Source organism: Saccostrea cucullata, unplaced genomic scaffold, assembly GCF_032062105.1.
Source record: "Saccostrea cucullata isolate Sc308-1 unplaced genomic scaffold, CSIRO_AGI_Scuc_v1 ctg90, whole genome shotgun sequence".
Taxonomy (NCBI): Eukaryota; Metazoa; Mollusca; class Bivalvia; order Ostreida; family Ostreidae; genus Saccostrea; species Saccostrea cuccullata.
In genome coordinates this window covers 132,469-145,634 of record NW_026940868.1, presented here as the reverse complement: position 1 = coordinate 145,634, position 13,166 = coordinate 132,469, and the positions used below count along the sequence as shown (strand labels likewise).

At 36.1% G+C, this 13,166-nt stretch overlaps 1 protein-coding gene across 2 annotated transcripts in view; it reads right to left on the bottom strand.

Moving 5' to 3' along the window:
• The window catches only part of LOC134256522 (zwei Ig domain protein zig-8-like), a 56,815-nt gene extending 47,139 nt beyond the window's left edge, over nucleotides 1-9,676 (bottom strand). The window contains exon 1 of one of the 2 annotated variants that reach the window (XM_062739180.1): nucleotides 9,398-9,676. The gene's annotated coding sequence lies outside the window, so the exon portion shown is untranslated. The remainder of the gene's footprint in view (nucleotides 1-9,397) is intronic. The other variant, XM_062739175.1, reaches the window with a different exon arrangement.
• Between the last annotated feature and the right edge of the window lie 3,490 nt (nucleotides 9,677-13,166).

Below are 13,166 nucleotides of genomic sequence, written 5' to 3'. Positions count from 1 at the left end.
GACTTTCAATCTGCATTCTTTCACCCCAAAATATCAATATGTGACGGGTCATTGCTGTAGTCTATGATCCTTGTTTGTTTCGGGCTTGTGTTGAAATATCGTCGACCAGCAATTGAAAGAAATGCGCTCGACGATCAAAGTTTTTAGCCAAATTGTGCATAACTCATTCGGAACTCTTCCATCTCTTTCTTTTGACGATAATATACTTTCTGTTTTGACCTTTTTTCTCGAAGATCTTTAGAGTGTATAGAGGAAAAAATCCTTCAGACCAAGTTTTCGATCCATGAATATTTTTCTAGTCAACTGAATATAAGATAAACCACGATGAACGACAGATCTTTTACAAATTGAGACGCTGTATGAAATCATTACAAGAGACCGTTAATGTTTACACTAAGGAAGCTCTAAACACTAACAAAAAATGTTTTTGGAGAAAAGGTGTGGATATTGAGACTATTTAGTTCATTTTCAACACATAGGGTACCTGTCTTATTTCTGCAGTAAAATGTTCAAAGACAATGTAGTACCCTGTATTTTATGGAAGGGAATTACCGCCAAAAGTCTATGTATCTTGCTTTTATTCTTATTCTGCCTACTTCTTTATGCTTTGTTATTATTGTAATTATATGTCACTTTATTGTTTTTATATTCGTCTATATTACATTTCACTTTGACTTTTATCCTTCTTCATTTTGCCCTTACTTCTATGTTGCTTCATTCTTGTAAATTCATTTTACTTTCTTTTAAATTGGTACAGTTTCTTAAATGATTATCTCTATTACGAACGTGAATTCAATCACACAAAGAATGAAGCATATTCAATGAAGACGAATACAGTTGTCAAAATTTAGTGCCGCATTATAACGCTAGGTGGCAGGGGTGTTCGCTACGAGTGTTGGTAAAACTAGGTAAGCAAACCCGGGCCAGGGTTATTCGAGTTTTTTCAATTTTCTGCCTTAATACTTTATCAATCGAACTTAAATTTTCAAATGATGTTTGTTATAAGTTCAGGTATGTACCCGATAATGCCATTCCCTCGGACGATGGTAAGATTTCCCCTGGAAGACTGACTACATAATGGTGCTTCCTTCGGAAGACTATTCAGTGAGACTTCCCCCGGGGAAGTTTCAATACATAGCTAGTCTTCCGTGGGAAATCACGCTGTATAAAGCAATTCGTCCCCCTTCATAGCAACCCCTCCCCCGAATATTTTAATCGTGAAACAATGTTTATATACTCACAATTTCAGTTTTTGAAGAAAACTTACCTGTCCTATATGAATAAATGTTTAAATGATATCATTTCAATATGGTTTATAATTTAATCATTTTAACCATTTAGTTAAACATAGATAATCTTCCCCACGGATGTAGCCCCCCCCCCCCCCGGGGTGCAGTCGCCCGTGTGGCACTGTGGTTACGGCGTCTGCTCTAGAGTCACGAATCACAGTAGTAAGGAGTCGATCAATACCACTATGGGACGTGGAGTTCGGTCCTTCGGATGAGATCTAGACCGTATTATCCGAGGTCCCGTATCGCAGTAGGTGCAGCATGCTGGCACGAAAAAAGATCCCTCACTGCTCAATGGGTGCCGAGTACATAGGACAAATTTGCAGCTCTCCAAGAGGTGGCTTCTCCATTTGAGTTAAAAATTCTCGAATTTAAAGGGACGTTATACAATGTACAATCATTATCACACCCCCAAGTCTCAATAAATATACTGACTTCCGTCTGTACGACCTCCTATGGGGTAAGTTTCATCGGTAGAGGGGAGGGTGGCCACGAAACATTTTCCTAAACGTAACAGACTTTCTACTACTTGAAAAGTTCAGCGAAAGGCTTGTTGCCCCCATCCCTTACACTTTTTGTTGCAGTACTAATAGTCAATTTATATATTAAATATTAAAAGTCATGTACTTAGTGGCATATGAGTAAAATTTGGTATTGAAAAAAGTATCAAAATATCTAACATTTTTATGTCAATTAAACTGGAATTCAATTATCCTACAAATAACTTTTTAATAGAGTTATATTTTTCAGGCGAGAGAACATTGACGTAGAATCGTTTTTGAAAATTCAAGCTACCCGGCTGAAAACAACTTGACAAGCAAAAAAAAAAAATTAAAAACAAGGAAATTGTCCAAACTTGAAAATACACAGGCGTCGGAACCGGGGAGGGAGAGGGGGGCTTAGCCCCCACATTTCTTTCCAAAGATAGACTTAGTATGGACATTGCTGCATAGGTTTAGCCCCCCCCCCCCCACTTTCCATGGACACGAACAAAAAGTGGGTCGGCCTTTCAATGAACATATTCAGTAAAGTATATAAAGTTATGTCTGAAAAAAGAGGCCGCTATTCCTGTGTGCCCAGAGAAAATAAATATGGAGTTTCCATCATTGGATCGGGTGATCGGATACGGTCTTCAGAAGTTCGATTGATAAAGTATTAAGGCAGAAAATTGAAAAATCTCGAATAACCCCGCCCCGGGTTTGCTTACCTAGTTTTACCAACACTCGTAGCGAACACCCCTGCCACCTAGCGTTATAATGCGGCACTAAATTTTGACAACTGTATTCATCTTCATTGAATATGCTTCATTCTTTGTGTGATTGAATTCACGTTCGTAATAGATATAATCATTTAAGAAACTGTATCAATTTAAAAGAAAGTAAAATGAATTTACAAGAATAAAGCAACATAGAAGTAAGGGCAAAACGAAGAAGGATAAAAGTCAAAGTGAAATGTAATAAAGACGAATATGAAAACAATAAAGTGACATATAATTACGATAATAACAAAGCATAAAAAAGTAGGCAGAATAAGAATAAAAGCAAGATACATAGACTTTTGGCGGTAATTCCCTTCCATAGTATTTGTGTTGTTTACTTACATTGGGTAAATTAATGTAAACAAGCATTCTGAGAGTATTGCATATAAGCAATACATGTCCTTTACCGGTTCCCCCTTTCTCTTTAGGATTCAAGCTCGTTTGGAACTTTAATTTAGTGCACAACGAACCCAGTCGTAATCACAATTATAAAAAAAATAAAAATGCCATAATTCCGTCAAAAATTAATGAAGTGGAACGAAATTCAAACTTGATCTGTAACCCACCAAGATACACTCACTTACAAAAAATTAGCACAATATCTGCAAGCGTTTAGAAAAAAAGTGCGGCAAACCAGGTGGGACAGACTGACAGCTAGACAGACAGACAGTCAGCTAGACGGACTGACAGACTCAGAGGAAACCTATAGTCCCCTCCGGTTTCACCGGTAGGGGAATATTAATGGATTCAATTACTTATTCCTGGTCTAATTTATGTTAAGAATATTTTCATCCAACAGAAATTGTGTAATTTACTGTTACTAACAGTAAAAACAAAAACAAGAGGCCCACGGGCCTTATAGGTCACCTGAGCATTATGCAACAACTTTCCAATTATTGAATTTGATTCATGTTTTAAGCCAGATGCTATATGGCATTCACAATTTTGAAAGAGGCACCATTGATCATCATAACAATACACTTAGCAGTTGCTTAGCTTGGTGACTGAATACCCATACGCAGGGTAGGGGAACAAAAATGCATTCCAACTAATCAGTAATATTCAGCAATAAACAGTAGTGCTCCTAACACTGTGACAAAAATCCCTGACTCTAGGTCCACACATTGCACAAATTTTAAAAAGGCACCCTTAAAATTGCCTATCAAAAAATAAATAAATGTTTTATAAATACAAAGGAGCAGATTTCAAACAATTAATTCATTTTCAGTATATAAGTATAGCCCCTCCCCCCCAACACTGACCCTGGGGCCTTGAAATTCACAATTCTGCAAGATTAGGGCCCTTGCTCATCATAACTATATAGGTAGTTCATCTGCTTCATACCCAGAGACAGAGAAGAAAATTTTCAAAGATTTAATCTATTTTCACTATATAATCAATAGAGCCCCACCCTAACACCAGAACCCCTGACCCTGGGACCAAAAAATTCACAATTTTGATTGAGGCACTCTTTTTCATTATAATTATGCACTTAGTTAGTTTATTTAATACAGGAGCAGAGAAGAAAATTTAAAGAATTCATGTATTTTCACTATATGATCAATAGAGCCCCCCCCTCCCCCCCCCCCCCCAACACTAGAAGCCTTGACCCTAGGGTCATAAAATTCACAATTTTGGTTGAGGCACTCTTGCTCATCATAACTATGCACTTAGTTAGTTTATTTAATACCTAGGAGCAGTGAAGAAGATTTTTAAAGAATTCATGTTTTTTAACTTTATAATCAATAGAGCCCCCCCCCCCCCCCCCCCCAACACCAGAACCCTTGACCCTGGGGCCATAAAATTCATAATTTTGGTAGAGACACTCTTGCTCATCATAACTATGCACTTAGTTAGTTTATTTAATACCTAGGAGCAGAGAAGAAGATTTTTAAAGAATTCATGTATTTTCACTATATAATCAATAGAGCCCCCCCCCCCACACCAGAACCCTTGACCCTGGGGCCATAAAATTCACAATTTTGGTAGAGACACTCTTGCTCATCATAACTATGCACTTAGTTAGTTTATTTAATACCTAGGAGCAGAGAAGAAGATTTTCAAAGAATTCATGTATTTTCACTAGAGCCCCCCCCCCCCCAACACCAGAACCCTTGACCCTGGGGCCATAAAATTCACAATTTTGGTAGAGGCATTCTTGCTCATTATAACTATGCACTTAGTTAGTTTATTTAATACCCAGGGGCAGAGAAGAAGATTTTCAAAGAATTCATGTTTTTCCACTAAGTATATATAATCAATAGAGCCCCACCCTAACACCAGAACCCCTGAACCTGGGGCCATAAAATTCACAATTTTGGTAGAGGCACTCATTCTCATCATAACTATGTACTTAGTTGGTTTATTTAATACCCAGGGGCAGAGAAGAAGATTTTCAAAGAAATAATGCATTTTCACTATATACTTAATATTTAGCCGCGCCCTAGCACTAGAACCCCTGACCCCAGGGCCATGATTTTCACAATTTTGGTAGAGGACTCAATGCTGATTACAATCATGCAAACAGTTTGACTGCTTGATGTCCAGGAGTAAAGAAAAAGATTTTTAAAGAATGCATTAATTTGAATGGTTTTGGCCCCACCCCTCAGGCCCCAGGGGGGCAGGGATCATGAAATTCACAATTTTTGTTCCCCTTCACCCATAGATGCTTTGTGCCAAATTTGGTTGAAATTGGTTCAATGGTTGCAGAGAAGAAGCTGAAAATGTTCAAATGTTAACACACGACGCACGACACACAACACACAACACACGACGCACGACGACGGACGAAAACGGATAGCAATAGGTCACCTGAGTTTACTCAGGTGACCTAAAAACACAAAAAATCAACCATTTTTTCTATCTTACTTCAAGAGGCAGATCACTTTAATGTCATAAAACTACCCTACAAATAGAGCTCTTAAGTGTGCAGTGTTTAGAGCTTCCTTAAGATATGAATTTTAATAAAATCAAGAAGGTGTTATCAATATTGAATGAGATATCTGATCAACAATATGGCTTTTTAAGATTAAACAACTTTAAAGTACTTTACATGTATAGATTTAAAGCACTTATACATGTATACAACTTGACTACTAGTAAGTGAATGTTATCAATTAATTAAAAGTACAATTCTAAAATTTCACACGCATTTTCACTAACTGTGATTATGAATTTTAAGTGAAGGCCAAAAGAAACAAACTTTCATTGTGCTGGAATTTTAAGTTTGGAAAAAAGTTAGGCGAAAACCTTTTTCATTAATGTCAATTAATATCTAGAGTTTTTTTATGCTTCATCTCTCATAAAATAACACGTACCGGTTAGGAAATGCAAAGAGTGAGAGAGAGAGCGAAAGAGAGAGAGCATAGGATTTTCTTTTCGTAAGTGGTACTCAAAAAAGTTGTCTTATTGTCTAATGGGCCAGCTTCTGTCTTAATGATTATAAGCAGAAGAAATGTACTTAAACTGTCAGTTCAAGAGCTCTAGATGTCAGAAAAAGTTTTTATCGGGGTATGGAAAAGATGTTAAATTGAAACTTTGAAAACTAGAGGTACTGTGAGCAATGAGCTCACTAAATGATACCCCCGCCTCCCCAATGAATATAATGACAGTTTCCATGTTTTGCTATGGGAAACCCAAAATATGTTTCAGATCAAAAAGTAAAATGAGAGGTGCTACAGAGGCAATATGTAATAAAGATTCTGAGAAAGTCTCATCAAATTTCATTCAGTGGTATGAGAGGAGTTGCGGATAAGAGATGGATACCCCAAAACGTAACAAGCGGACGGACGGATCCCGATTACTATATATCCTCCCACTTTTCAAGCGGGGGGGGGGGGGGTTATAAGATGATTAGTAATGGATTCCTGCATGAGTATGTATTGCACTTATGCTCAAACAATCCATGCCCCCAAATATTACTTTTTTTCTTCGAAGATTTTCACAATTTTCACACTGGAGCAAAAGATATTCTAGTATACAAAATCAAATACATGTACAAAAATTTTCTTCCTTCTAATGTACGCAATGCGACTTTAACCTTGATAGTTAAAACTAATTAATTTTTCTGCTAAAGCGTTGGAAGATTAACTTTCATCAGTTCTGCGCTTATCTTTGCCCAGCGTATGCCACTTAGTGTACAGAATGTGGGCTGCTAATTTGTTCAAAATAATCTTTTAACAAATATTGTTGGATTTAATTTTTTTAAACAAAGGCCTTATCTGTTTCCTCTTCCAGAATTTGACAACAGGTACCACGAGACTTGAACGTTACAGCCCTGTCTTGTAATACCTAGCGTTTGAAAAGTTGGAGGGTATATACACGTAGTAAATTGGATGTCCGTCTGTCTGTTACACTTTGGGGTATCCATCTCTTATCCGCAACTCCTCTTTTACAAATGAATGAAAATTAAGGAGACTATCAGAGAATCTTTATTACATAGTGTCATTGTGACCTCCTAATTTACTTTTTGATACGATGCATATTTTCCCCAGAGAAAAACATGGAGACGCCCATTCTATCTATAATATTGAAGGGGTACCTATCTCTTATCTGCAACTCCTCCTACAGTACTGAATAAAATTTAATAATACTTTCACATATTCTTTTTTATATAACACCATTGTGCACCTCCTATTTTACTTAAGAAATAAACTCCGAGTATTCTGAATGTTGTAGAATAACCTCCGAGGTCGAGAAAGGTTGTTTGAAAGACAAAAGCCGAGGCGTTAGCTGAAGTTAACAATGACTTTATTTCTATTCTACTAAAACGCTCTAAAATACGGCTGATCTTTTCTCTATAGAGAAGCATGCTGCGATAACGCTGTTCCATTTAGCACCAGAGTGCAAATTTGTTTGTTTACCTGTGAATAGAATGCAGACGATTTGCGCTATCGCTGCATTAAAATTAGCCTTTTATTAATTATAAATCTGTTTGTAGCTTAAATAGATTTTTTTTTAATATACAATAACAAAATCAGTTTCCTATTTTACCACTTCATCACTAACATTACGGAGTTTAAAGATGGCGTAGGGAGGTCCGTGAAACAGCCACGCTTAGCTTTAGAAACCTAAATCTGCAATAAGTGTTTAGACTGCAAAAGACGACACACCGATATGGTCTAAATAAGTGTTTCAAGTTAAATGTACATTTCAACTGCACAGGTTTGATACGTGTTTCTGATCTGATAATTTTTTGATAACGTTCGTGATTTATTGGAGAATAATATCCGCGGAATTTCTTTGATCTCGGCAATAATTGTAGTAGAATTTTTGATCTGACACTTATTTCGGTTCTCCCAGAGCAAAACATGGATTTTGCCATTATGATTATATGGGAAGCAGGGGTATCATTTTTAGCTCAAGTGAGCTTTTCTGATCAACCGTCGTCCGTCTGTCTGTCCGTTCGACTGTTAACTTTTCACATTTTCAACTTCTTCTCAAGAACCACCGTTCCAATTTTAACCAGACTTGGTACAAAGCATCCTTGGGTGAAGGGGAGTTTAAATTGAAATGAAGGGTCAAGTCCTCTTGAGATAATCAAGAAAAGACAAAAACAGGGTGGGGTCATTAAAAAATCTTCTTCTCAAGAACCACTGGGCCAGAAAAGGCGAAACTTTTAAGGAAGCATCATGGACTAGTGTAGATTCCAAATTGTCCCCGGGGGAAGGGCGGGTTCATAATAGGTATTACAAGGGGGGGGGGGTCTGGTTAAAAACTGCATGGTTAAAGTTACTCTGGTGAGCGATGTGGCCCATAGGCCTCTTTTTTTATACCACTGAATTACAGATCTGCAGTTAATCACTTTATAGATACCAATAGCGTCAAAACTGCTCAAGTTCAAATTTTGCTTAATGGCTTTTGTTTTCTGAGGACAAAACTACATTATAATCTACTTATTCGTATGTCCTATTTGAAATTTATCGGGTTGGAATTTGCTTTCAGTATATTGGTAACACAGAGGCACGTGTATCCGTTGGACCTCGTGCCTTAGTCCTCTGACATGTTTCTTTTTTGCCACTTTAGTAAATCCAGCCTTATATTTTCAACAACGCAGTAGGTAAAATAGAATTTTGTTGAAGGGTTTTCATTAAATGATATGAAAGTAAGGAACTCTTCAAACAGTTTTAAAATGTCAAAAAAATCTCTGACTAAAGATTTAAAGTTATACTTAACATAAACACATTCGAAACCATTTGATCATAAAAAGCTACATTTTAACAGAAAACTCTTTTGACAGTATCTTTGAATGTGTACTGCCTAGAGAACAAGGTTAATAAAAATGAACCGAAAAAAACATATTTGCAATATTTCCACAGCACAACAGAAGAATGAACAAATATATCAGATATGAGGACTTCTTGTATCGATTGAAATGCGATTTCACGAGGAATCTACATAAAGATTAGGTTTGTGTGTTAATTCAAGGGTTTTGATAACAGAGACTTCTGAATTTTATTAAATAGTTGAGCAATTTTAACAATTTTAGATTTTTATATAAAAACATTTTGTATTCAGCTGGACATTTTTGAATTATTTTAATGAACAAAAAGAATATATTTTGATTTCATACATTTTTGTAATCACTGTGTATTTTGTTGATTGATATAGTCGAATCAGACAATAGATATTTAATGGGTCATTTGACATAGATTTTGAGAATTATATGAAATTGGTCGTGCCCTTGGAAAGGTTGTTTTGAAGAACTTCATGTTTAAGGTATTACATTGTAAATAAATGCTAGAAACAAAAAAAATATATATAAATATGACATAAATCAATAAAATAAGACTCTCCAAAATAAGTATGAATGAAATTATTTACAGTGACAAATGATATTTATGTTACTTACCAACAGGAATATTGAAGCAATGTCTGGTTAAACAATTATTGGCGGGAAAATTAACTGTCAAAATTACAACTTCACCAAGTACCGTCAAGTAATCGACCTCATTCAAAGGTGTTCATGGAGATGCAAGCATATCCCAATGTTGTCGATGAAAGCTACAGTATCATGCTCATTCTTGTCTTACGAAAAAAGTCATATCCAATTAACCACCAGAATAAATAACCAGAAGAAAGGCGATTTCTAATTTTATGGCAGATTGTTTCTTTTTCGCCATGAGCACAGAGCGTATTCTTGGTGCCAGTAGCATGCCTGTGATAAAACAGAATTCGTCGAGAAGATATCTCTGTGATAGAAGAAACATACAGGGGTCTGTTTTAGGTGTTAGGTATTATGTAACATACATGTATAATTCATACAGATCTTTAACTGGTGAAAAGCAATGTGTTTTCTCCTTCATATAAGTTCACTCAATTTATTTCACCTACTTATTTGTGTTTATGAAAGACACATATTTTTATTTTGCTATAGAACAAAAGCTATTCAAATATCAACAAATGAATTTTCACGCATTAAAATTATTTAATGCATATATGAAGTAGTCATGCTTCACACAAGATTTAACTTCCCAATTGCTCAAACATTGTATCCTCAATTTTCAAACTGAAGGCCATTCTTTTCACCTGAGCTGATACCTCAAAGCTCAAGTGAGCTTTTCTGATCACATTTTATTAAAAGTCCGTTCGTCCGTCCGTCTGTCCCTCTGTCTGTCTGTAAACTTTTAACATTTTCGACTTCTTCTCCATAACCGCTTTGCCAATTTCAACCAAACTTGCCACAAAGCATCCTTGGGTGAAGGGGATTCAGGTTTGTTCAAATAAAGGGCCCGCACTCTTTCAAGGGAGATAATTAAGAAAAATTTGGTGGCGTGTTTAAAAAATCTTCTCAAGAACCACTGGGTCGGGAAAGATGAAACTAATGTTGAAGCATCCTCAGGTAGAGTAGTGTAGATTCAAGTTTGTTCAAATCATGACCCCCGGGGGTAGGGTAGGAGCACAATGGACGTTCGAAGTTTTACAAAGGTATATGTAGGGAAAATCTGTAAAAATCTTCTCAAGAACAACAAAGCCACGATTGGTCATCTTTATATGGAAGCATCCTCAGGTAGTATAGATTCAAGTTTGTTCAAATCATGACCCCCCGGGGATAGGGTAGGACCACAATGGACGTTCAAAGTTTTACAAAGGTATATGTAGGGAAAATCTGTAAAAATCTTCTTCTCAAGAACAACAAAGCCACGATTGGTCATATTTATATGGAAGCATCCTCAGGTAGTATAGATTCAAGTTTGTTCAAATCATGACCCCCGGGGGTAGGGTAGAGCCACAATGGACGTTCAAAGTTTAACAAAGGAATATATAGGGAAAATCTGTAAAAATTTTCTTCTCAAGAAATACAAAGCCACGACTGGTCATATTTATATATGAGCATCCTCAGGTAGTGTACATTGAAGTTTGTTCAAATCATGACCCGGGGGGTAGGGTGGGGCCACAATGGACGTTCAAAGTTTTACAAAAGAATATATAGGAAAATCTTTTAAAAAAATCTTCTCCTCAAGAACAACAAAGCCACGATTGGTCATCTTTATATGGAAGCATCCTCAGGTAGTGTAGATTCAAGTTTGTTCAAATCATGACCCCGGGGGTAGGGTGGGGCCACAATGGACGTTCAAAGTTTTACATAGGAATATATAGGGAAAATCTGTAAAATTCTTCTTCTCAAGAACAACAAAGCCACGATTGGTCATATTTATATATGAGCATCCTCAGGTAGTGTACATTGAAGTTTGTTCAAATCATGACCCCGGGGGTAGGGTGGGGCCACAATGGACGTTCAAAGTTTAACAAAAGAATATATAGGGAAAATCTTTAAAAATCTTCTTCTCAAGAACAACAAAGTCACGATTGGTCATATTTATATGGAAGCATCCTCAGGTAGTGTAGATTCAAGTTTCTTCAAATCATGACCCCCGGGGGTACATGTATGGTGGGCTATGTTGAAAGTTCAAACATAAGGAAAAATTCCACAGTAAGTCAAAAAAAATATGTAAGCATATCCTTAGTTAGTGTAGATTCAAGTTAATTCAAATCATAACCCACCCCACCCCTTTCTGCCTTTTAGGGGTAGGTCGGATCCACATGCATTTTAAGCTTTCCAAAACTGGTTTGATTTTGCTTTTTCCCTCGCCACAGTGCTCAGGTGAGCGATGTGGCCCATGGACCTCTTGTTTTAAGTTGGGAAATGATATATTATGATATAATAAATATTTGAAGTCAAATTTGTCGAAGTTTTGATAAATTATTGTACAAAACCATCTGCACTTAAAATTCCGTGTTCGGGAAAACAAAGAGTTCAACCTCGACTCAACCAAGTTGATAAAACAAAATAAAAAGGTATAGTTACTGTTCGTTTGCCTAGCGCTCGGCACCTTGAAGTGAAAATTGCGGGTCTTTCGGATGAGACATTATAAACCGAATACCTGTGTCACAGCAGGTATTAGCGTTTCTTTTAGTCTTCCAGTGTTGAAATAAAATAAATTGAATTCGTTGTTAAATATTTCAATATTAATTTTAACAAGCAGAAAAATAGATAATTTCATACGCCACAGTTCCGCCAAAAACAAAGTCTGTCCCTGCTAGATTTTGAACTTAGTTTATCATTTCTTTCAAAGTTGTACAATTATAAGAAGGAAAGCAAAATTAAATCTTTTAAATCCATTAAATCTTATAATATAACCAAATTAATTTTTTGAATACATGTATTTCATTTTGTTAGAACAAAGACAAGACTTCTCTTCTACTACATTTTTACCACAGCAAGTAAAATTTGGATCTATCATTTCCAAAGCATTTTAGTCTGACTTGGTTTATACAACTTGAAAATATTTTTAAGTATCACCTCGCTATATAATAGTATTTATTTAAAATTTACACGGTTTTTCTGAGTCTACAGATCTACAATGTAAATTTCAGTAATTTCAAGGGATTAATATCCGGATGTGCTTCCTCATACAATTATGATGACAAGGAACTGAAAACAAAGCAAAAAAAACCATCTCCGAGGTTTATTCCCACTTAGCTAACGCTTAGCCAACATTTTGAAAAATGCTAGCCAACATTTTTCTGTATTTTGTTCAAAATGTTGGCTAAATGAGAGGACACCATCTCTGAGAGGGAAACAGGAAGCGGACCAGAACCTTTTCTAAGGGGGAGGGGGTCAAACATAGTACAGTATAAAGACTGATGACGATGATATGATGACGAGACTACTGTTGTTCAATAAATGCTCTTAACCAGCTCAGTTTCTTTACTATAGATGTGCTAAGTCTGACTAAATTTGGAGAGGGTTTAGTAATCTCTCTGTATAGATAAAAATATTTGTTAAATAAATGCTCTCTTGCACAGCTGACATAAGTATTTGTTAACGATATATTGTTGATTTGTCAATATTTCCATCTTGATGGATTTAAAATCCATCCCTTCATTCCTCTTGTCCTTGTGGACCAGTGAATCAATGCACGGTTGTTTTAAATGAACCAATATTTATGGCACGCCAAATTCACAAAAATGAGATAAACCTAGTTTCACATTTGATAAACTAGGTTTATCGACTGTAAACTATAGGTTACTAACCGTAAACTAACCGTTTTCATCTGTAAAACTATATTTAACGGTTGTTAATTATAGTTTACGAATGATAATCTAAGTTTATCTGT